General features: G+C 44.5%; 1 long non-coding RNA gene across 12 annotated transcripts in view; it reads left to right on the top strand.

Moving 5' to 3' along the window:
• The first annotated feature begins 998 nt into the window (after nucleotides 1–998).
• The window catches only part of LOC149286458 (uncharacterized), a 30,255-nt gene continuing 7,325 nt past the window's right edge, over nucleotides 999–23,928 (top strand). For 2 of the 12 annotated variants that reach the window (XR_016277618.1, XR_016277617.1), the window contains exons 1-3: nucleotides 3,474–3,689; nucleotides 4,945–7,105; nucleotides 21,490–23,662. This is a non-coding gene — a long non-coding RNA (uncharacterized LOC149286458). Of the gene's footprint in view, nucleotides 1,035–3,473; nucleotides 3,690–4,944; nucleotides 7,106–16,167; nucleotides 16,230–16,537; nucleotides 16,561–16,641; nucleotides 16,664–16,830; nucleotides 17,226–17,262; nucleotides 17,287–19,396; nucleotides 19,420–21,489; nucleotides 23,663–23,928 lie in introns of those variants that run through there. The other 10 variants (XR_016277622.1, XR_016277619.1, XR_016277621.1 and 7 more) reach the window with 10 other exon arrangements.

Below are 23,928 nucleotides of genomic sequence, written 5' to 3' on the forward strand. Positions count from 1 at the left end.
CATATTGGTCCCATGCAGGCCTCTGTCATTAATGGGTCTGATAAAAACATCTTTTATTGTTTTTATCGTTAATTATTATTTAATTTTTATTTTCAATTCTAATTTTATTTTATTTGTTCATTTTTGACCATCTGCAAATGGAGTAGGGCTGGAGATTAAAGAGGAATCCTTCTCAGAGGATCAGCCTTTATAATTATAAAATTAAATGGAAAAAAATAATGGAAAAAATAACGCATAAATTAAAATCCTAATAATAAATAACACGTGAAATTAAAATCGTAACCTGGACCCTGTCCGTGAATAATTTTATCTTTCATTTTATGTTATTTGTCATTTAATATTAAATTCAAATGCATGTTATAGTTTAATAATTTTACTTACATCATCTTGTATTTTTAAATTGTGTTTGTCTTTCCTTCGTGAATTTTTCCTTTTTAAAAATGTCTTTTAATTTTCAAACATTCATTTTATATTTTATATTATGTTATATACAAAATAAAATACAAATTAAGTAAGTTCGCTTTGAAGATAAGCATGAAATTTCCCTGGCCTTGAAAAAGGCGCCTGTCATTTCGCTTCAGGGTGTCATGCCTCCGTGAAGACACAGGAGGGCGGTCGGGAGCCCATTGGCCCTTTAAATCCAAGGGCTGCAGCGGCAGTCCGGAAAGGCCGGCCCTGCGAGTGCAGAGGCCTAGAGAGCCCTTACGGAGACATTCTAGGAGTGAATATCTTAGAGAGCCTGCCAAAGAGTGGGGTAAGGCTAGAGCGTCGTCATGGAGCCTCTCTAGGAAACTGATCTTAGAGGGCGGCCCTCCGAGCGCAGATGGCTAGACCGTCCAGATACGGGAGTGCGCCTGCGGGGAGGACGGGGTGTCCGCTCTAGGTGTCCGTGACTCTATGATAAGCTCTCTGGGACGAACTCCTAGATTGTCGCAATGGAGACGCTCTAGCCCTCTGCGCCTCTCTGGTAGGCCCTCTGAGACGAACTCCTAGATCATCGCCATGGAGACGCTCTAGCCCTGCCTGACTCTGTGGTAGGCCCTCTGAGATGAATTCCTAGATCGTCAGCATGGAGACGCTCTACCCCTTTCCGCCTCTGTGGTAGACCATCTGAGATGAACTCCTAGATCGTCGCCATGAAAACGGTCTAGCCGTGCGCGACTCTGTGGTAGGCCCTCTGAGACTAAATGCTAGATCGTCGACACGGAGACGGTCTAGGCGTACGACACTCTGTGTTAGGCCCTCTGAGATGAACGCCTAGATCGTCGCCACGGAAACGCTCTAGCACTCCGCGCCTCTGTGGTATAGGCCCTCTGAGACGAACTGCTAGATCGTCGCCACGGAGACGCTCTAGGCATACAACACTCTGTTGTAGACCCTCTGAGACGAACTCCTAGATCGTCGCCAGGGAGACGCTCTAGGCGTCGGACACTCTGTGGTAGGCCCTCTGAGGTGAACTGCTAGATCGTCGCCATGGAGACGCTCTAGCCGTGCGCGACTCTGTGGTAGGCCTTCTGAAATGGAAGTCCTAGATCGTCGCCATGGAGACGCTCTAGCTATTCGCCTCTGAGGGCCTTTGAGACCGAGGAGCTCCCTTGCGCCCTCCTGTGTCTCCTGTGAGGGATGACGCCATGAAGGGAAATAAAAGATAAATATAAGATTAAATATAATGAAAATAAAATATAAAATAACTAGAATAAATAGAATAAAATGTAAAATAAGAATAATAATCAATAAAATAAAGTTACAATAAAGTTTATAATTGTCAGATTCTTGTGGGGTTTTAAGCATCTTTCATTGTTCTGTTGTTTGTATCATTTTTAAACAAATGTTTAATAAGAAATAAAGTTACAAATAAAGAAAAATTTAAAATAAAGTAATATAAAATATATAATATAATATAAAGTAATAAATAATAATAAAGTTACAAATAAAATTAATTTTAAAATAAAACAATATAAAATATAATGTATAAAACATAAAATAAAATATTAAGTATGAAATACAATTTATAATAAAATAATATAAAATATAACATATAAAATATTAAGTATAAAATAAAATGTAGAATAAAACAATATAAAATATAATGCATAAAATATAAATTATAAAATAAAATTTAGAATAAAAGAATATAAAATATCATATATAAAATGTAAACTGTACAATAAAATGTAGAATAAAACAATATAAGACATAATATATAAAATATTAACCGTAAAATAAAATTTAGAATAAAATAATATAAAATATCATATATAAAATATAAAATAAAATATTGACTATAAAATAAAATTTTGAGTAAATATAAAATATAATGTATAAAAAATAATTATAAAATTTAGAATCAAAGAATATAAAATATAATATATAAAATAAACTATGAAATAAAATTTAGAATAAAACAATATAACATATAATACATAAAATATAAACTATAAAATAAAATTTAGACTAAAACAATATAAAATATGATATATAAAATATAAAATAAAATATAAAATATACACAATAGTGTATTCCTATTGGACAGTTTTAATTTTTTTTAATGTTGAATCTCTTTTTATGCGTTGAACACTGTTTTTATGATTGAGTGGAGGTTTGGGATTTTGGGGCTTTTCAATTGTGATTTTTAATTGTTTGACGTTTTATTTATGCTGTTGAAATGCGCTTTGATTCTTTTTTAAAAAAGTGGAGAACAAATAAGTATTATTATTGTTATTAGATGGCCTTTGTGGGTTCCTTTAAAATCCCAGGGTGCTACATATCCCAGCATATCAGGAGTTCATACTACATGGCATTTGAGGGGTCATTTCCTATTTCAGTGTGCTATATATCCCAGCCTGGCAGAAAGAGTTTGGACTAGAAGGACCGAGTGGTCCCTCCTTGTTCTAGGGTGCTATGTATCCCAGTATGGCAGAAGCGCGTTTGAGGCTTGCCTTCCTAGTCAAGGATTCTATGTATTCCTGCCTAATTTTGGACTACAACTCCCACGAGACCCCAGCATAGCCAAGAACGGGATGAATCGGAATGAGAATGTGATTGAAATGCTTTTGGGCAAACTGTTTCTTAACTGGTGGGAAACGTGGTCATGAGGCCTAGCAGTCCTGGAAATGTCCAGAGGGCCTTGGCCTTATTCTTGTGGCCCTTAGTGGAAGTTGGCCCAGCAATGGCTGCAAGGGTGCAAGGAGTACATTTGGTACTGCTGCTTTATTAGAACTATAGCTCCCAAGAAGGAATGCAGGAAAGCCATTTGCAGGGGTGCCATAGCTGCAGCCCTGTCGGAAGGCCCTAGGTAGCCCAATGGCAGCCATTTTGTGAGGGGAAATCGGCAGGCTTTATTGACGAGCTCTTGAGAAGCTCCTGACAGGCAGGAAGGGCGGCCAATGAGAAGCTTGTTGCGGGGCAGAAGAAGGAAAAGGCCGGCTCCTTCTTCAGGGGGGGGAATGGCGCAGGCGCAGTCGTCAGGGAAGGCAGAGATCGGTCTGGGGCCTTGGAGATAAGGCAGCGGTGCTTTCCCGCGCTTATTCCGGAGTGGCTGTTACCGCGTGACGCGCAGCCGCCGGGGCCAATGGGATTCGCGAGCGGAGAAGAGGGCGGGGCAGTGTGGCCAAGGCGGCTTTCCGTACAGTGTGAGGGAACACAACGTTCTCTGGGTCGCTTCGAAGCGGACTGAGGCTTTTGGAAGTGTGAGGGCAAGGGAACGCGGGGGGGGGTTTCTCCTCAGGGGCAAGGAAGGGCAGGTTTAAAGTCAAGTTTTACTTATATATAGATATATATGTTTATTATGTTTATTGTATATATGATATGTATTGTACATTTACATTTATTTCTATTGTAAGTTCATTTTATTTAATTATGTATTATAATATTTTAAAGCATATTTTAATTCTATGTGTGTCTACTATGGTATGTTTTTATTTTTATTATATGCTTATTTTATTTTATAATATTTTTATTTTATTTTATAAGACTTTATTATTATATTTTTATTATATCCACATGTATGGATACTTCTATTTATTGTGTTATAAGTTTATTATATTTTTAAAGTCTTCTTATATACTTTATTTTCATTTATTATTTTTTACTATATTTTGTAATATTTTGATATATTTTATTTTATAATTATATATTGTATATTTTATGCATTAATTTTTTATAATGTTATTATATTTGATTTATATATGTGTTTTATTTTATTATAATGTTATTATATTTTAAAATATTTTATCCATAAACTTTTATTATATTTCCCATATATATATATATATATATATATAGCATTTTTTATTTTATTCTATTCTATTCTGAGATACATATATGTATCTGTATATACTGTATATATTGTATATTTTTATTTGTTTTGATATTTTTTGGTTTTATTCTAATTTTATTTTATTTTGATGTTTCATTATATTTATTGTATATCTGTGTATTTTTATTTTTATTTCTTTTATGTTATTATAATTGTAAAATATTTTATTATTATATTGTAATTCTTTTAATCATACATATATTGTATATTTTTATTTATTTTATATCTTTTTATTTTACTATAATTTTTATAATACAATATTTCATTATTATATTTTAATTATTTTAATGTTATATATATATATATATATATATATATATATAATGATTAAAATATAATAAATAATAATTTTACTTATTTTTGTGTGTCTTTCTTGGGAGGGCTGTGGAACCGAATGGGCGACCTTTGGCTAGTCACACTCTCTCAGCCTCAGAAACACAGTTTTATTTTGCTTATTTGGTGAAGAATACGTCTTGTTTATTTAGATAGTATATCTAAGAAGTATGCCTATAGATTTGTGAGGCAGGCAAACGGAAGGAAGGAAGGAAGGAAGGAAGGAAGGAAGGCAGGCTTTGTCATTCTGTTTGCGTCCATTGATTTTATGCTCTGCTTTTCTCCCATCACAGGGCTTGAGGCAGAACGAAACCTGAAAGTCTTTGAGGAAAAAAGGAAAGGCAGAGGGAAGAAAAGAACAGAGAAGGAAGGAAGAAAGGAAGAGCCAGGAAAGCAAGAGAGAAGAAAGGAGAACCCCTGAAAACAGTGCCCAGCTGAGGATGGAAGCTGCAGTCAACTCGGTGAAGACAAGGCCTTGTAGGATGAAGGAGAATGCTTCACAGACAGAAAGACAGAGAGACACAGAGCAACTCCATTCCATAGGTTCAGCATCGATTAAATGCGTTGTAAAATGCCTCGAACCGTCGGACAGACTTCGGATCAGCCGCTGCCAAGGAAGGTGTCCGCCACAGTTTCAGGTAGCGTTTCGTTGGCACGGAGCAGGGGAAGAGCAATGGCCTAGAAACCCTGACTTCTAACTGCCATGGGACCTTTGTGAGCAGACGCGGCGCCCCGAGAAACCGTCGTCTCTGCCCATAGGTCTGTCCCTGGATTTAGATTCTGAGGGCGTGGCTCAATTCAGCCGTTTCTTTGTCCAATCGGCCGTCCCGTTGTTTCTCTTCCGAAACGTCCCCTTGCAGCTTGGAGGGCTAATCTCCCGGGGGGGCGAAACTCTCCGCCTCCGTTTTGGGGCGCTGCAGCGGCTTCAGTCCCTTTGGCCTTCTGGGCAGAGCCTTTCTGACCGTTTGCCCAAGGCAGAGCGGCATCCCTGGCCGTGGGGGACGCCGTGGGGACCCGCCATCTTGCTCCCAGACTTTTATGTTAAAAACCCTAAAATAAAATAAAATCCCCAGATGAAACGACAGAATTAAATAGTTTTCAGGGCCACCGTGTATTTTTTTATTTTAGTTTATTATTTTCTTATTTATTTGTATTTAATTTGTTTGTTTTAAAAAAACCCACCCCGATAAATAGCTTCCCTGCTTAAACCTGACAAGCCCCCTGAAACCAGGATGGCACCTTTGGGATTAACTGGAAGATGCCTCTTCCAGTCAGCCTCCAAGGTCCTCCCAGACCCCTCTCCCTTCTAATCCCGCAAGCCCTGCCAGGCCCCTCTGGCGACCAAGACGGCCGGCCTCCGTGGCGTTCCCCGCGACGGCAGGGGCGCCTTTCCTCGCTCCCCTCCAGCGTGGCTCTTGGCATCCTCCGCCAGGAATGGCTCTCTGGTCCGCATCGGGCAAACCTTTCTCTGGGCAGAAGGAGAAAGAGGCAGAAGCCGGACTGCAGACTCCTCCTTTGAAGGAAGTCCCTTTAAAATCCAGCCTTCCAGGAGCACCTTTGCTGACTGGACCTGCATGGCAGCAGGAGGGGTTGGGGGGGATTTCCTCTGGGGCTCCCCTCCGACCCCAGCGCCCCCAAACTGGTCGCGGAGCCTTTTGCCCTCCCTGGCCATTCGTTCTCTAAGCTGCAACTGGATCTTTTGGAAGAGAGACAGTGGGAAGAACGGAGATGGGAAAGGGAAACAGCTGGACTGGGGTGCGTTCTCTAATCGGGATCCATGGGCAGAAATACGGGGAGGGATTCCGGGTTTCCTGGTGCGTTGCATGGTGTAGACAGGGTCCCATCGTAGTTAGAATTAGGCCAAGAGCACTGGCTGGGGATGAAGGTTAGGAGGTCAGTGAGGAAAGGGTTTCTGTGAAGTAGTCCGAACCGGGCTTCTCTGAACGTGGTGCTTAACATCGCCTGGGTTCTTTCTCTGCCGTTCAGGAAGGAGGATGGCCCTCCCTCATTTTAAAAGCCAGTCGGGAGGGCCATGGTTTAGCTGGGGGGGGGGGGCTGGCTTATAGAGGCTGAGCTAAATGCAATGCGTTCTTCTCTAGAGCAGGCCAAAGTTAATGGGAGGAGGAGGCAGGTAAGGACAGGTCTGAGGCCGTGAGAGTGGCAGCCAAGGGGCCTTGGTAGAAACGGGAGGAACCCACTGAGCAAGATGTTAAGGCTAGGGGCTAAGGAGAACAGCCAGGGCACCCCTTTGTCACCCCACAGCTGTACGCTGAACCTTTTTCCCCCCCCCCCCATCTCTTTGTCCCTATGCCTCGAGAGAGAGCCGCACGCCATCCAGGCGGAGAAGAAGGAAAGGAAGGGTCCGGCCGAGGAGGACGACGACCCCGACCAATCAGCACCAGCCATGGATGATGGAAGAGACAGTCTCCACTGGACTCGATCCTTTACTCAATTGTAAGTACGTGTGTGTGTGTGTACACTCATCCGTCCATACTTGCGGCTTTGATCATTTATAGGTTTGATTAATGTGTTCTCTAGGGATATCTGCTTTCCTCCAGTGCCACTGTGTGGTCAACTTTACCTAGAGTCGCACTGCAGGACCTAGAGATTTCTAGAGAGGACACTCTACTAGGCCTTTGTAGCTCCTCCAGCGCAGTTCTATGGTCGGTGTCTGTCGGACGTTGACCCCAGAGATGCCATGGAGAACCTATAGGTTTCTAGAGAGAACACTCTATTAGGCCTTTGTAGCTCCTCCAGCGTAGTTCTATGGTCAGTGTCTGTCGGACATCGACCCCAGAGTTGCCCTGGAGGGATAGAGATTCCTAGAAAGGACAGTGTACTAGGCCTTTGTAGCTCCTCCAGCGCAGTTCTATGGTCAGTGTCTGTTGGACGTTGGCCACAGAGTTGCCACGGGGAACCTATAGGTTAATAGAGAGGACACACTACTAGGCCTTTGTAGCTCCTCCAGCGCAGTTCTGTGGTCAGTGTCTGTCGGACGTTGGCCACAGAGTTGCCCTGGAGGGATAGAGATTCCTAGAAAGGACAGTGTACTAGGCCTTTGTAGCTCCTCCAGCGCAGTTCTATGGTCAGTGTCTGTCGGACGTTGACCGCAGAGTTGCCCTGGAGTGGCTACAGATTCCTAGAGAGGAGAGTGTACTAGGCCTTTGTAGCTCCTCCAGCGCAGTTCTATGGTCAGTGTGTGTCGGACGTTGACCGCAGAGTTGCCCTGGAGGGGCTAGAGATTCCTAGAGAGGAGAGTGTACTAGGCCTTTATAGCTCCTCCAGCGCAGTTCTATGGTCAGTGTCTGTCGGACGTTGACCGCAGAGTTGCCCTGGAGGGATAGAGATTCCTAGAAAGGACAGTGTACTAGGCCTTTGTAGCTCCTCCAGCGCAGTTCTATGGTCAGTGTCTGTCGGACGTTGACCGCAGAGTTGCCCTGGAGGGGCTAGAGATTCCTAGAGAGGAGAGTGTACTAGGCCTTTGTAGCTCCTCCAGCGCAGTTCTGTGGTCAGTGTCTGTCGGACGTTGGCCACAGAGTTGCCACGGAGAACCTATAGGTTCACAGAGAGGATACTCTACTAGGCCTTTGTAGCTCCTCCAGCGCGGTTCTATGGTCAGTGTCTGTCGGACGTTTACCGCAGAGTTGCCCTGGAGGGGCTAGAGATTCCTAGAGAGGAGAGTGTACTAGGCCTTTGTAGCTCCTCCAGCGCAGTTCTATGGTCAGTGTCTGTCGGACGTTGGCCACAGAGTTGCCACGGAGAACCTATAGGTTCATAGAGAGGATACTCCACTAGGCCTTTGTAGCACCTCCAGCGCAGTTCTATGGTCAGCGTGTGTCGGACGTTGACCCCAGAGTTGCCCTGGAGGGGCTAGAGATTCCTAGAGAGGAGAGTGTACTAGGCCTTTGTAGCTCCTCCAGCGCAGTTCTGTGGTCCGTGTCTGTCGGACGTTGGCTACAGAGCTGCCACGGGGAACCTATAGGTTCACAGAGAGGAGACTGTACTAGGCCTTTGTAGTTCCTCCAGCGCAGTTCTCTGGTCAGTGTCTGTCGGACGTTGATCGCAGAGTTGCCCCGGAGGGGCTACAGATTCCTAGAGAGGACACTCTATTAGGCCTTTGTAGCTCCTCCAGCGCAGTTCTATGGTCAGTGTCTGTCGGACGTTGGCCACAGAGCTGCCACGGGGAACCTATAGGTTAATAGAGAGGACACTCCACTAGGCCTTTGTAGCTCCTCCAGCGCAGTTTTATGGTCAGTGTTTGTCGGACGTTGACCTCAGAGTTGCCACGGAGGACCTATAGGTTCCTAGAGAGAACACTCTACTAGTCCTTTGTAGCTCCTCCAGCGCAGTTCTATGGTCAGTGTCTGTTGGACGTTGACCCCAAAGTTGCCACGGAGAACGTATAGGTTCCTAGAGAGAACACTCTACTAGGCCTTTGTAGCTCCTCCAGCGCGGTTCTATGGTCAGTGTCTGTCGGACGTTGACCGCAGAGTTGCCCTGGAGGGGCTAGAGATTCCTAGAGAGGAGAGTGTACTAGGCCTTTGTAGCTCCTCCAGCGCAGTTCTGTGGTCAGTGTCTGTCGGACGTTGGCCACAGAGCTGCCACGGGGAACCTATAGGTTCATAGAGAGGAGACTGTACTAGGCCTTTGTAGTTCCTGCAGCGCAGTTCTATGGTCAGTGTCTGTCGGACGTTGACCGCAGAGTTGCCCCGGAGGGGCTACAGATTCCTACAGAGGACACTCTATTAGGCCTTTGTAGCTCCTCCAGCGCAGTTCTATGGTCAGTGTCTGTCGGACGTTGACCGCAGAGTTGCCCTGGAGGGGCTAGCGATTCCTAGAGAGGACACTCTATTAGGCCTTTGTAGCTCCTCCAGCGCAGTTCTATGGTCAGTGTGTGTCGGACGTTGACCGCAGAGTTGCCCTGGAGGGGCTACAGATTCCTAGAGAGGAGAGTGTACTAGGCCTTTGTAGCTCCTCCAGCGCAGTTCTATGGTCAGTGTCTGTCGGACGTTGACCGCAGAGTTGCCCTGGAGGGGCTACAGATTCCTAGAGAGGGCACTCTACTAGGTCTTTGTAGCTCCTCCAGCGCAGTTCTGTGGTCAGTGTCTGTCGGACGGTGGCCACAGAGTTGCCACGGAGAACCTATAGGTTCATAGAGAGGATAGTCTACTAGGCCTTTGTAGCTCCTCCAGCGCAGTTCTATGGTCAGTGTCTGTCGGACGTTGACCCCAGAGTTGCCCTGGAGGGGCTAGAGATTCCTAGAGAGGAGAGTGTACTAGGCCTTTGTAGCTCCTCCAGCGCAGTTCTATGGTCAGTGTCTGTCGGACGTTGGCCACAGAGCTGCCACGGGGAACCTATAGGTTCATAGAGAGGAGACTGTACTAGGCCTTTGTAGCTCCTCCAGCGCAGTTCTATGGTCAGTGTTTGTCAGACGTTGACCTCAGAGTTGCCACGGAGGACCTATAGGTTCCTAGAGAGAACACTCTACCAGTCCTTTCTAGCTCCTCCAGCGCAGTTCTATGGTCAGTGTCTGTCGGACGTTGACCCCAGAGTTGCCACGGATAATGTATAGGTTCCTAGAGAGAACGCTCTACTAGGCCTTTGTAGCTCCACTAGCGCAGTTCTATGGTCAGTGTCTGTCGGACGTTGACCGCAGAGTTGACACGGGGAACCTATAGGTTTCTAGAGAGAACCCTCTATCAGGCCTTTGTAGCTCCTCCAGCGTAGTTCCGTGGTCAGTGTCTGTCGGACGTTGACCGCAGAGTTGCCCTGGAGGGGCTACAGATCCCTAGAGAGGACACTCTATTAGGCCTTTGTAGCTCCTCCAGCGCAGTTCTATGGTCAGTGTCTGTCGGACGTTGACCGCAGAGTTGCCCTGGAGGGGCTACAGATTCCTAGAGAGGACACTCTATCAGGCCTTTGTAGCTCCTCCAGCGCAGTTCTATGGTCAGTGTCTGTCGGACGTTGACGGCAGAGTTGCCCTGGAGGGGCTACAGATCCCTAGAGAGGACACTCTATTAGGCCTTTGTAGCTCCTCCAGCGCAGTTCTATGGTCAGTGTCTGTCGGACGTTGACCGCAGAGTTGCCCTGGAGGGGCTACAGATTCCTAGAGAGGACACTCTATCAGGCCTTTGTAGCTCCTCCAGCGCAGTTGTATGGTCAGTGTCTGTCGGACGTTGACCATAGAGTTGCACTGGAGGACCTAGAGATTAATAGAACACTCTAGTAGGCCTTTGTAACTCCTTCTGTGCAGTTCTGTGGTCAGTGTCTGTCGGACGTTGACCCCAGAGTTGCCCTGGAGGACCTATAGGTTCCTAGAGAGGACACTCTGCTAGTCCTTTGTAGCTCCTCCAGCGCAGTTCTATGGTCAGTGTCTGTTGGACGGTGCGCGCAGATTTGCACCGGAAGACCTAGAGATTTCTAGAGAGGCGTCTTCTCAGGTAAAAACATGGCGTTTTTATTATTTGCGGGTTTTCCATATTCACGGGGGTCTTTTGCCCCTAAGCCTAGCGCATGTGCATGTGTGTGCGCGCACACGCACAGACATATGTCAGCTTATTGATTCCACTTTCACTGCCATGGTTCGTTATGTGGAAAGCTGGGATGTATAGTTTGGGGAGAGCCTGGTGTTACGATTGTCCAGAGGAGCAGGATAGCTGGAGTATCTCTTATTCAATTTATGGCAGTTCACCTTAAAAAGCCAGTGTGGAGTTGTGGTTTGGACGCTGGAGTATGGCTATGGAGACCAGGGTTCAAATGCCGGCTCAGCCATGAAAGCTGTGGGCTGATCCTGGGCAGGCGACACTGTCTCAGCCTCAGAGGATCGCAATGGCAACCCTCCCTCTGAAGAAAGCGGCTTAGGAAACCCGCCGATAGGTTTGCCTTGGGCCCTCCGTAAGTCAGAAAGGACTTGGGTTTTCTTGGCAGGATTTCTTCAGAGGAGCTTTGCTTTGGTTCACTGACCGTTCGTTGTCCATCTTTGTTTTTAGTCAGGTTTCCCAGTTGCAGAGGATCCCTCTGAAGGCGCTTCCTTTCCGGTAGGGATCTGGGTTCAGAGCAGACTTTAAGCAGGTAGGGCCTCGCTGATTTCGAAGACGTCTTCCAGGTAGGTTTTTTTCCTCAGAGGCCTTGCTGGCTGACTTTGGTGGCCCCTCTTCCTCCGGAGCCACCGCCCGGCTGCCTCCTGGCTGCCGTTCGAGGGCCTGACTTCCCAGCCATCCTTTAGGCTTTCCTTTTGGGTCCCAGCTGGGAAGGGCAGGGGACAAGTGGTGGTGCTGGTCTCAATTGGTCTGCTGCTCAGATACTAACACTCATCCCTACTAACACTAACACAAACACTAAAAGGAACCCCACCATTAACACAAACGCTGCGTCCTGTCTTTTGTCTCTCTCTGAGCAGATGAAGTTGTTGCATAGCAAGGTTTTCGAAGTGTGGTTTAGGGAAGTCTTGTTGCGTAGCGGTCGTTGGGTTGGCCTTTTAGCGTGGCACTTTAGCGCCGCGGCTAAAAAGCGATCTTGTGTGGTTTCTTCTCAGTGGTCTTTGATGGTAGTTTTTGTCAGGGTTTTGGTTGAAATGAGAGAGCACCAGCACTTGTCCCCTGCAGCTGCCCCTGGGACCCCTCTGGACCTCCCTGCCCTATCCTTTCTTTCCCAAAGAGAGCCCCGAACGGCGGCTGAGGCCCAGGAGGAGAGCGGCAGCCCCCCCAAAAGCCAGCAATGCCTGCCCCACGGACACTCCTGGGACCCTGGACCCTGGGTTTGGAGGTGGGCCACTTGTGCCGCCTCTGATTCCTCTCTTTCTTCCAACGCCACCGAGGTCCCAGGTGCCAAGGCTGCCCCTTCGGAGGTCCAGAGGGAGAGTCAGGCGCATCTAGGCCCAGAAGCAGCAGCAGCAGCAGGCGAGGAAGGGAGTGTCCAGCCCAGAGGGAGGGAGGAAGAGGCGGCCCCGGCTCCATCCCCTACGGAGGAAGGAAGGAAGAGACGGTCTCCGCTGGACATGGCCCCCCCATCCCCAATAGATTGTAAGCCAAAGGGCAGGGAACCCCAACTTTAGGACTTTTTTGGCTGAAGGGCAAGGATGCTAAATGAATAATACTTCAATATTTGTCAAGGAACAAACTAATGCTGAGAGCTTTCAGTGTGCTTCCCTATGGTCAAGCCCTCCACAATGTTTCCCTATGGGCAATTGTTGTCCAATGTTTGCTTATGGGCAAATGTTCCCCAATGTTTCCCTATGGACAGGCGTTCCCCAATGTTTCCTTATGGGCAAATGTTCACCAATCTTTCCTTATGTGCAGGCGTTCCCCAATGTTTCCTTATGGGCCGGTGTTCCCCTATCTTTCCCTATGGGCAAATGTTCGCCAATGTTTCCTTATGGGCCGGTGTTCCCCTATCTTTCCCTATGGGCAAATGTTCCCCAATGTTTCCTTATGGGCCGGTGTTCCCCTATCTTTCCCTATGGGCAGGTGTTCCCCTATCTTTCCCTAGGGGCAGGCATTCCCCAATGTTTCCCTTTGGGCAGGCATTCCCCAATGTTTCTTTATGCGCAGGCGTTCCCAAATGTTTCCTTATGGGCAAATGTACACCCATCTTTCCGTATAGGCAGGTGTGACCCAATGTTTCCTTATGGGCCAATCTTCCCCTGTGTTTCCCTATGGGCCAATGTTCCCCTGTGTTTCCCTATGGGCAGGTGTTTCCCTATGATTCCCTATTGGCATGTGTTCCCCAATGTATCCCTATTAGCAAATGTTCACCAATCTTTCCTTATGAGCAGGTGTTCCCCTATCTTTCCCTAGGGGCAGGCATTCCCCAATGTTTCCCTTTGGGCAGGCATTCCCCAATGTTTCTTTATGCGCAGGCGTTCCCCAATGTTTCCTTATGGGCAAATGTACACCCATCTTTCCGTATAGGCAGGTGTGACCCAATGTTTCCTTATGGGCCAATGTTCCCCTGTGTTTCCCTATGGGCAAATGTTCCCCTGTGTTTCCCTATGGGCCAATGTTCCCCTGTGTTTCCCTATGGGCAGGTGTTTCCCTATGATTCCCTATTGGCATGTGTTCCCCAATGTATCCCTATTAGCAAATGTTCACCAATCTTTCCTTATGAGCAGGTGTTCCCCTATCTTTCCCTAGGGGGAGGCATTCCCCAATGTTTCCCTTTGGGCAGGCATTCCCCAATGTTTCTTTATGCGCAGGCGTTCCCCAATGTTTCCTTATGGGCAAATGTACACCCATCTTTCCGTATAGGCAGGTGTGACCCAATGTTTCCTTATGGGCCAATGTTCCCCTGTGTTTCCCTATGGGCAAATGTTCCCCTGTGTTTCCCTATGGGCCAATGTTCCCCTGTGTTTCCCTATGGGCAGGTGTTTCCCTATGATTCCCTATTGGCATGTGTTCCCCAATGTATCCCTATTAGCAAATGTTCACCAATCTTTCCTTATGAGCAGGTGTTCCCCTATCTTTCCCTAGGGGCAGGCATTCCCCAATGTTTCCCTTTGGGCAGGCATTCCCTAATGTTTCTTTATGCGCAGGCGTTCCCAAATGTTTCCTTATGGGCAAATGTACACCCATCTTTCCGTATAGGCAGGTGTGACCCAATGTTTCCTTATGGGCCAATCTTCCCCTGTGTTTCCCTATGGGCAAATGTTCCCCTGTGTTTCCCTATGGGCCAATGTTCCCCTGTGTTTCCCTATGGGCAGGTGTTTCCCTATGATTCCCTATTGGCATGTGTTCCCCAATGTATCCCTATTAGCAAATGTTCACCAATCTTTCCTTATGAGCAGGTGTTCCCCTATCTTTCCCTAGGGGCAGGCATTCCCCAATGTTTCCCTTTGGGCAGGCATTCCCTAATGTTTCTTTATGCGCAGGCGTTCCCAAATGTTTCCTTATGGGCAAATGTACACCCATCTTTCCGTATAGGCAGGTGTGACCCAATGTTTCCTTATGGGCCAATCTTCCCCTGTGTTTCCCTATGGGCAAATGTTCCCCTGTGTTTCCCCATGGGCCAATGTTCCCCTGTGTTTCCCTATGGGCAGGTGTTTCCCTATGATTCCCTATTGGCATGTGTTCCCCAATGTATCCCTATTAGCAAATGTTCACCAATCTTTCCTTATGAGCAGGTGTTCCCCTATCTTTCCCTATGGGCAGGTGTTCCCCTATCTTTCCCTATGGGCAGGTGTTCCCCTATCTTTCCCTAGGGGCAGGCATTCCCCAATGTTTCCCTTTGGGCAGGCATTCCCCCATGTTTCTTTATGCGCAGGCGTTCCCAAATGTTTCCTTATGGGCAAATGTACACCCATCTTTCCGTATAGGCAGGTGTGACCCAATGTTTCCTTATGGGCCAATGTTCCCCTGTGTTTCACTATGGGCAAATGTTCCCCTGTGTTTCCCTATGGGCAGGTGTTTCCCTATGATTCCCTATTGGCATGTGTTCCCCAATGTATCCCTATTAGCAAATGTGTTTTGAACTTAGGTTCGTGTGGAAAAACAGCCTGAACTAACAATTAAAAGAGAACATGTAGCATCTATTGTACACTTTTTAAAAGGGACATGAGATAGTGACTGTCTTTTATGGAGTGCCTTCATTTTGTATGGCTGCCTGGGAGAAGAGGGTCTCCTTCCCTTCTGTCTTGAAATTTCAATGTATGGGATGTTTACTGTGCACGATGCTAGGAGTCCTCTGGACCAGTTTTGTTGTTTATGTGTGTGTACATCTCCATACATGATGGTTACTTACCGCCACACCTTTGGAAGAAATAAAGCACACTGGACGTGAAATGAATTGCTTTGTTTTTCTTGTCGTTCTGTGTCTTTCATTCATCTGGAGGCGATGGCAGAAAGGCTTTGGACTCAATGGGATTTCCTGGGTACCTCTAATTCTAGGCTGCTCTAGGGAAGTCATTTACAGGTGAAATGTTTATTGTAATGTATGATTTAGTTTGTTGGGGCAGGCAACAAATAGACAAATGTTTTTTTCATTTATCATTGAATTAAATGATTCTCATTCTGATTCTTATCATTATTTCCTTAGTTGGTGGGAGTAACATCTATTTTCTTTATTTCTTAAGTAGATGTAATATTCCTTTTGGTATTTACTGTGTTGGTGCCTGCAATGTTCATTTTATTATTTAGTTGCTGGGCGAAGGTTTATTCCATTTATTATTCACTTTGTTGGTGGATTCCACAAATAAAATAAAGTTTGCCCCCACTAAGTAAATAGCATAATAATCCCGTAAGTAAATAACATTTTTATCAATATTTTATTCTTTATTGTAATTTATATTTTATATTTAATTGAAATTTAAGGTATATTTCATACTTTTTATTGTGGAGAATGAATCTATTTTAACTTGGTGTTGCTATGCCTCAGCGGAGACACAGGAGGGCGCCGGGGAGTTAATAGGCTCTGCGATGGCGTTTCATTCCGAAGTCTGCGGCGCCGGTCTGAAAGGGCTGCCCCGCCCCCGCCCCCGCAGAGCCCCCCCCCCCAAACCCTATTCTGAGCCGCTCTAGGAGTGGACATCTCGCAGGGTCTGTCAGGGCGTGCGAAAAGGCTAGAGCGTCGCCACGGAGACAGCCTGGTAAACATCTCTTAGAGGGCCGGCCCTCCGAGCGCATATGGCTAGAGCGTCGACACGGAGGCGGTCTAGGAACCCCACCTTAGAGGGCTTGCCACAGAGTGGGGGAAGGCTAGAGCGTCGCCGTGGAGACGTTCTAGGAACAAGTATTAGAGGGCCGGCCCTGTAAGATGGGGGTGGTAGACCATGTCCGTGGCGACGCTCTAGCCATCCGCGCTCGGAGGGCCGGGCCTCTCAGAATGGCCTTGCAGTCATTGGAATGAAGGGCTCCCGGTCGCCCTCCTGTGTCTCCACTGAGGCATTGCAAGCTAAAGGGAAATAACACCTCGCCTTTGTAAGGCCAGGCGAGAGGAAAGAAGGCTGGAGAGGCGTCCAGTCTTTCATTCGTTAAAGCGAACTGACTTCATTTCTATATCATATATTATATATATAATACGGTTGTCTGATTTTATTCTTATTTGTTTTTAAACATTTTCCATTTCTATTTCATGTTCTCGTATAATTAAAATGTCAAGCCTGATACATAATGTAAAATAAAAAATATAAAAATTTAAATCTTTTTTAAAAGGGGGGAGTACAGTAAAAAATAAAGTAAATGGAGAAAAAGTAGCCCCAAGGCAGCCATTTTGTGAGGGGAAATCGGCAGGCGCTATTGACGAGCTCTTGAGAAGCTCCTGACAGGCAGGAAGGGCGGCCAATGAGAAGCTTGTTGCGGGGCAGAAGAAGAAAAAGGCGGGTTCCTTCGTCGGGGGGGGGGAATGTCGCAGGCGCAGTCGTCAGGGAAGGCAGAGATCGGTCTGGGCCCTTGGAGATAAGGCAGCGGTGCTTTCCCGCGCTTCTTCCGGAGTGGCTGTTACCGCGTGACGCGCAGCCGCCGGGGCCAATAGGATTCGCGAGCGGAGAAGAGGGCGGGGCAGTGTGACCAAGGCGGCTTTCCGTACAGTGTGAGGGAACAACGTTCTCTGGGTCGCTTCGAAGCGGACTGAGGCTTTTGGAAGTGTGAGGGCAAGGGAACGCGGGGGGGGGTTTCTCCTCAGGGGCAAGGAAGGGCAGGTTTAAAGTCAAGTTTTACTTATATATAGATATATATGTTTATTATGTTTATTGTACATATGATATGTATTGTACATTTATATTTATTTCTATTGTAAGTTCATTTTATTTAATTATGTATTATAATATTTTAAAGCATATTTTAATTCTATGTGTGTCTACTATGGTATGTTTTTATTTTTATTATATGCTTATTTTATTTTATAATATTTTTATTTTATTTTATAAGACTTTATTATTATATTTTTATTATATCCACATGTATGGATACTTCTATTTATTGTATTCTAAGTTTATTATATTTTTAAAGTCTTATTATATACTTTATTTTTATTTATTATTTTTTACTATATTTTGTAATATTTTGATATATTTTATTTTATAATTATATATTGTATATTTTATGCATTAATTTTATTATAATGTTATTACATTTGATTTATATATGTGTTTTATTTTATTATAATGTTATTATATTTTAAAATATTTTATCCATAAACTTTTATTATATTTCCCATATATATATATATATATATATATATATATATAGCATTTTTTATTTTATTCTATTCTATTCTGAGATACATATATGTATCTGTATATACTGTATATATTGTATATTTTTATTTGTTTTTGATATTTTTTGGCATTGTTTCGTCAAGGAGACCTGGCTGGGTTCGACACAATAGGCCTATTTAATTTCAGGCAGATCTTGGGAGACAAGGGGGAAAGATAGGACTTCTGGAGCAGCAAATTCTTGTTCCTGCTCTCTCTTCCCCTCCAAAGAGAAGAGGAAGCAGAACAGGGTGGGATGGCTGAGGCAGGATCCAAAGTGATCTCCAGGTGATCTCTTCCAGTGATTGAAGCTATGAATTGTAGCTGTACCAACCAGTTAGCAGACGACACAGAGCGTTGCAGAAATAAAGACATTTAACAGCAATTTAACTGCCATGATTCCATCCTGCAGAAACCTGGGACACGTAGTTTGGGGAGGCAGAAGAGCTCTCTGACAGATCAGGCTTGCCAAACTACAGCTCCCAGGATTCCACAGGATGGAGCCATGAGAGTTAAAGTGTTGTTGTTGTTGTTGTGTGCCTTCAAGTCGTTTCCGACTCAAGGTGTTCTCGGCAAGTTTTGTTCAGAGGAGGTTTGCCGTTGCCATCCTCTGAGGCTGAGAGAGTGCGACTTGCCCAGGGTCACCCAGTGGGTTTACATGGCTGAGCCAGGATTTGAACCCTGGTCTCCAGAGTCTAAGGCTTCAACCGCTATACCATGTGTCAGCTTTATTTCAGCAATGTGAAAGAGCTGCTAAATGAATCTATGGCCTGTTACAGACTGCCAAAATAAAGCTGCTTGGGGTCTCTTTGGAGGTATGCTGTTTAAATGACGCATGGGTCCTAAGAGTCCAGAGGTCGCGCCAAAGCCACACTCCATTCCTAAGCACTGGAGGGCAGCTTTGGTGCAGCTTCCGGATTCTTAGGATGCATGCATCATTTAAACAGCATGCCTCCAAAGAGACCCCAAGCAGCTTTATTTTGGCAGTCTGTAACAGGCCTATAGTCAGCCTCAGGAGAAGGAAATGTCAAACCCCTCTGAACAAAACTTGCCAAGAAAACCCCATGATAGCTTCCCTTTAGGGTTGCCATAAGTCAGAAGTGGCTTGAATGCATATAAGAACTATATGAACAAAGCCACTGGCCTTGCCTGTTGGGGGATTCTGCAAAGCACCACCCCAAAAAGTAACATTTCCATTCCATGTTATGTGTATAAGGTAGCATTGCATGCTATATTGCGGGAAGCCCTCTACTCAAGGGTTGTATGGCAAAGTATGTGCTTTGCATCCTGAAGTTCTAGAATGGAACCCCTTGGAGCTTTCCATAAAAGATTTTGGAGGAAGGAAGCAAAGCCGTTCCACAAACCCTGATGAAAGATGAATTGGTTTTGCCAATACCTTTTCCTTCCCCATCTCCTTTGCCTTCTGTGTTTGCCTTTTGAGAGCGGTGGTCCTAGTCGGCATAGCTAATGGTGGGCTATGTTGAGAGCTGTAGCCCAAAAACATCTGGCAAACATCTGCACTTTGCCCAGTCCTGGTAAAGATGGTAATCTGAGAACAGAGACTGCTTGGTTTTCCTGGTTGTGGGTAAGCCACTTTGGACGACTGTTATCTACTAGTGGATTATGTATTCTAGGGTGCATCCAGTGATTCCCAAACTCTGGTTCTCCAGGTGTTTGGGACTTCAGATCCCAGAAGCCTCAGCCATCTTGGCCAATGACATGCCATTCAGGGAGATGAAGTCCAAAACAGCTGGAAGGCCAAAGTTTGGGAATCATTCACTACACTGTTGAAATAATGCAAGTTTGACACCACTTTAAGTGTTGTAGCTCCATCCTACGGAAACCTGGGATTTGTTGCTTCACAAGGTCTTTAGCCTTCTCGCCACGCTACAAATCCAGAGTTCTGTAGGGTGGAGCCATAGCAGTTAAAGTGGTGTCAAACTGCATTCTTTCTACAGTGTGGGAATAGTAGAAATGTGTAGTTATTTAATTATGTATTATAATATTTTAAAGCATATTTTAATTCTATGTGTGTCTACCATGGTATGTTTTTATTTTTATTATATGCTTATTTTATTTTATAATATTTTTATTTTATTTTAGAAGACTTTATTATTATATTTTTATTATATCCAAATGTATGGATACTTCTATTTATTGTATTATAAGTTTATTATATTTTTAAAGTCTTATTATATACTTTATTTTTATTTATTATTTTTTACTATATTTTGTAATATTTTGATATATTTTATTTTATAATTATATATTGTTTATTTTATGCATTTATTTTACTATAATGTTATTATATTTGATTTATATATGTGTTTTATTTTATAATGTTACTATATTTTAAAATATTTTATTCATAAACTTTTATTATATTTCCCATATATATATATATATATATATATATATATATATAGCATTTTTTATTTTATTATATTCTATTCTGAGATATATATATGTATCTGTATATACTGTATATATTGTATATTTTTATTTGTTTTGATATTTTTTGGTTTTATTCTAATTTTATTTTATTTTGATGTTTCATTATATTTATTATATATCTGTGTATTTTTATATATATATATATATATATATATAACAATTAAAATATAATAAATAATAATTTTATTTATTATATATGTTTTTAATTTATATTCTTATATTTTTATTTTATTTATTAGCTATGTGTGTATTGTACATTTTTATTTATTTGTATATGGCTTTTATGTTATTGTAAAATATTTTATTATATTTTAATTATTTTAATGTTTTATATATATGTATATATATATATATATATATATATATATAATTAAAATAATTAAAATATAATAAACAATAATACTACTTATTTTCTATGTTTTTATTTTATATTATATTATTATGTTTATTTTATTTATTAGACATGCATGTATTGTACGTTTTTATTTCTTTGTATATGTCTTTTATTTTAATATAATAGTAAAATAATTTATTATTATATTGTAATTATTTTAATCATACATATATTGTATGTTTTTATTTATATTTTTTATTTCATTATAATTTTTTATAATACAATAATTCACTATTATATTTTAATTATTTTAATGTTTATATATATATATATATATGTATATATGTATGTATATAAAATTAAAATAATTAAAATATAATAAACAGTAATTTAATTATTTTCTATGTTTTTATTTCATATTGTATTATTACACGTTTATTTTATTTATTAGATATGCCTGTATTGTACATTTTTATTTCTTTGTGTATGTGTTTTATTTAATTATAATATGGTCTTTGCAGAGGTGGTCTTTCTGTGTCTGTTTCAGATCTACAGTTCAAAGCGTCACTCAAACTGAGAGACTCTTGGGGTTTTTGTGTGTCTTTCTTGGGAGGGCTATGGAACCGAATGGGCGACCTTTGGCTAGTCACACTCTCTCAGCCTCAGAAACACAGTTTTATTTTGCTTATTTGGTGAAGAATACGTCTTGTTTATTTAGATAGTATATCTAAGAAGTATGCCTATAGATTTGTGAGGCAGGCAAACGGAAGGAAGGAAGGAAGGAAGGAAGGAAGGAAGGAAGGAAGGCAGGCTTTGTCATTCTGTTTGCGTCCATTGATTTTATGCTCTGCTTTTCTCCCATCACAGGGCTTGAGGCAGAACGAAACCTGAAAGTCTTTGAGGAAAAAAGGAAAGGCAGAGGGAAGAAAAGAACAGAGAAGGAAGGAAGAAAGGAAGAGCCAGGAAAGCAAGAGAGAAGAAAGGAGAACCCCTGAAAACAGTGCCCAGCTGAGGATGGAAGCTGCAGTCAACTCGGTGAAGACAAGGCCTTGTAGCATGAAGGAGAATGCTTCACAGACAGAAAGACAGAGAGACACAGAGCAACTCCCTTCCGTAGGTTCAGCATCGATTCAATGCGTTGTAAAATGCCTCGAACCGTCGGACAGACTTTGGATCAGCCGCTGCCAAGGAAGGTGTCCGCCACAGTTTCAGGTAGCGTTTCGTTGGCACGGAGCAGGGGAAGAGCAATGGCCTAGAAACCCTGACTTCTAACTGCCATGGGACCTTTGTGAGCAGACGCGGCGCCGTGAGAAACCGTCGTCTCTGCCCATAGGTCTGTCCCTGGATTTAGATTCTGAGGGCGTGGCTCAATTCAGCCGTTTCTTTGTCCAATCGGCCGTCCCGTTGTTTCTCTTCCGAAACGTCCCCTTGCAGCTTGGAGGGCTAATCTCCCGGGGGGGGCGAAACTCTCCGCCTCCGTTTTGGGGCGCTGCAGCGGCTTCAGTCCCTTTGGCCTTCTGGGCAGAGCCTTTCTGACCGTTTGCCCAAGGCAGAGCGGCATCCCTGGCCGTGGGGGACGCCGTGGGGACCCGCCATCTTGCTCCCAGACTTTTATGTTAAAAACCCTAAAATAAAATAAAATCACCCGATTGAAACGACAGAATTAAATAGTTTTCAGGGCCACCGTGTATTTTTTTATTTTAGTTTATTATTTTCTTATTTATTTGTATTTAATTTGTTTGTTTTAAAAAAAACCACCCCGATAAATAGCTTCCCTGCTTAAACCTGACAAGCCCCCTGAAACCAGGATGGCACCTTTGGGATTAACTGGAAGATGCCTCTTCCAGTCAGCCTCCAAGGTCCTCCCAGACCCCTCTCCCTTCTAATCCCGCAAGCCCTGCCAGGCCCCTCTGGCGACCAAGACGGCCGGCCTCCGTGGCGTTCCCCGCGACGGCAGGGGCGCCTTTCCTCGCTCCCCTCCAGCGTGGCTCTTGGCATCCTCCGCCAGGAATGGCTCTCTGGTCCGCATCGGGCAAACCTTTCTCTGGGCAGAAGGAGAAAGAGGCAGAAGCCGGACTGCAGACTCCTCCTTTGAAGGAAGTCCCTTTAAAATCCAGCCTTCCAGGAGCACCTTTGCTGACTGGACCTGCATGGCAGCAGGAGGGGTCGGGGGGGATTTCCTCTGGGGCTCCCCTCCGACCCCAGCGCCCCCAAACTGGTAGCGGAGCCTTTTGCCCTCCCTGGCCATTCGTTCTCTAAGCTGCAACTGGACCTTTTGGAAGAGAGACAGTGGGAAGAACGGAGATGGGAAAGGGAAACAGCTGGACTGGGGTGCGTTCTCTAATCGGGATCCATGGGCAGAAATACGGGGAGGGATTCCGGGTTTCCTGGTGCGTTGCATGGTGTAGACAGGGTCCCATCGTAGTTAGAATTAGGCCAAGAGCACTGGCTGGGGATGAAGGTTAGGAGGTCAGTGAGGAAAGGGTTTCTGTGAAGTAGTCCGAACCTGGCTTCTCTGAACGTGGTGCTTAACATCGCCTGGGTTCTTTCTCTGCCGTTCAGGAAGGAGGATGGCCCTCCCTCATTTTAAAAGCCAGTCGGGAGGGCCATGGTTTAGCTGGGGGGGGGGGGGGGCTGGCTTATAGAGGCTGAGCTAAATGCAATGCGTTCTTCTCTAGAGCAGGCCAAAGTTAATGGGAGGAGGAGGCAGGTAAGGACAGGGTAATGTCTGAGGCCGTGAGAGTGGCACCCAAGGGGCCTTGGTAGAAACGGGAGGAACCCACTGAGCAAGATGTTAAGGCTAGGGGCTAAGGAGAACAGCCAGGGCACCCCTTTGTCACCCCACAGCTGTACGCTGAACCTTTTTTTCCCCCCCCCCCATCTCTTTGTCCCTATGCCTCGAGAGAGAGCCGCACGCCATCCAGGCGGAGAAGAAGGAAAGGAAGGGTCCGGCCGAGGAGGACGACGACCCCGACCAATCAGCACCAGCCATGGATGATGGAAGAGACAGTCTCCACTGGACTCGATCCTTTACTCAATTGTAAGTACGTGTGTGTGTGTGTACACTCATCCGTCCATACTTGCGGCTTTGATCATTTATAGGTTTGATTAATGTGTTCTCTAGGGATATCTGCTTTCCTCCAGTGCCACTGTGTGGTCAACTTTACCTAGAGTCGCACTGCAGGACCTAGAGATTTCTAGAGAGGACACTCTACTAGGCCTTTGTAGCTCCTCCAGCGCAGTTCTATGGTCGGTGTCTGTCGGACGTTGACCCCAGAGATGCCATGGAGAACCTATAGGTTTCTA

The sequence above is a fragment of the Sceloporus occidentalis genome, unplaced genomic scaffold (assembly GCF_023333645.1).
Source record: "Sceloporus occidentalis isolate IW3139 unplaced genomic scaffold, rSceOcc1.0.p SCAF_69, whole genome shotgun sequence".
Classification (NCBI taxonomy): domain Eukaryota; kingdom Metazoa; phylum Chordata; class Lepidosauria; order Squamata; family Phrynosomatidae; genus Sceloporus; species Sceloporus occidentalis.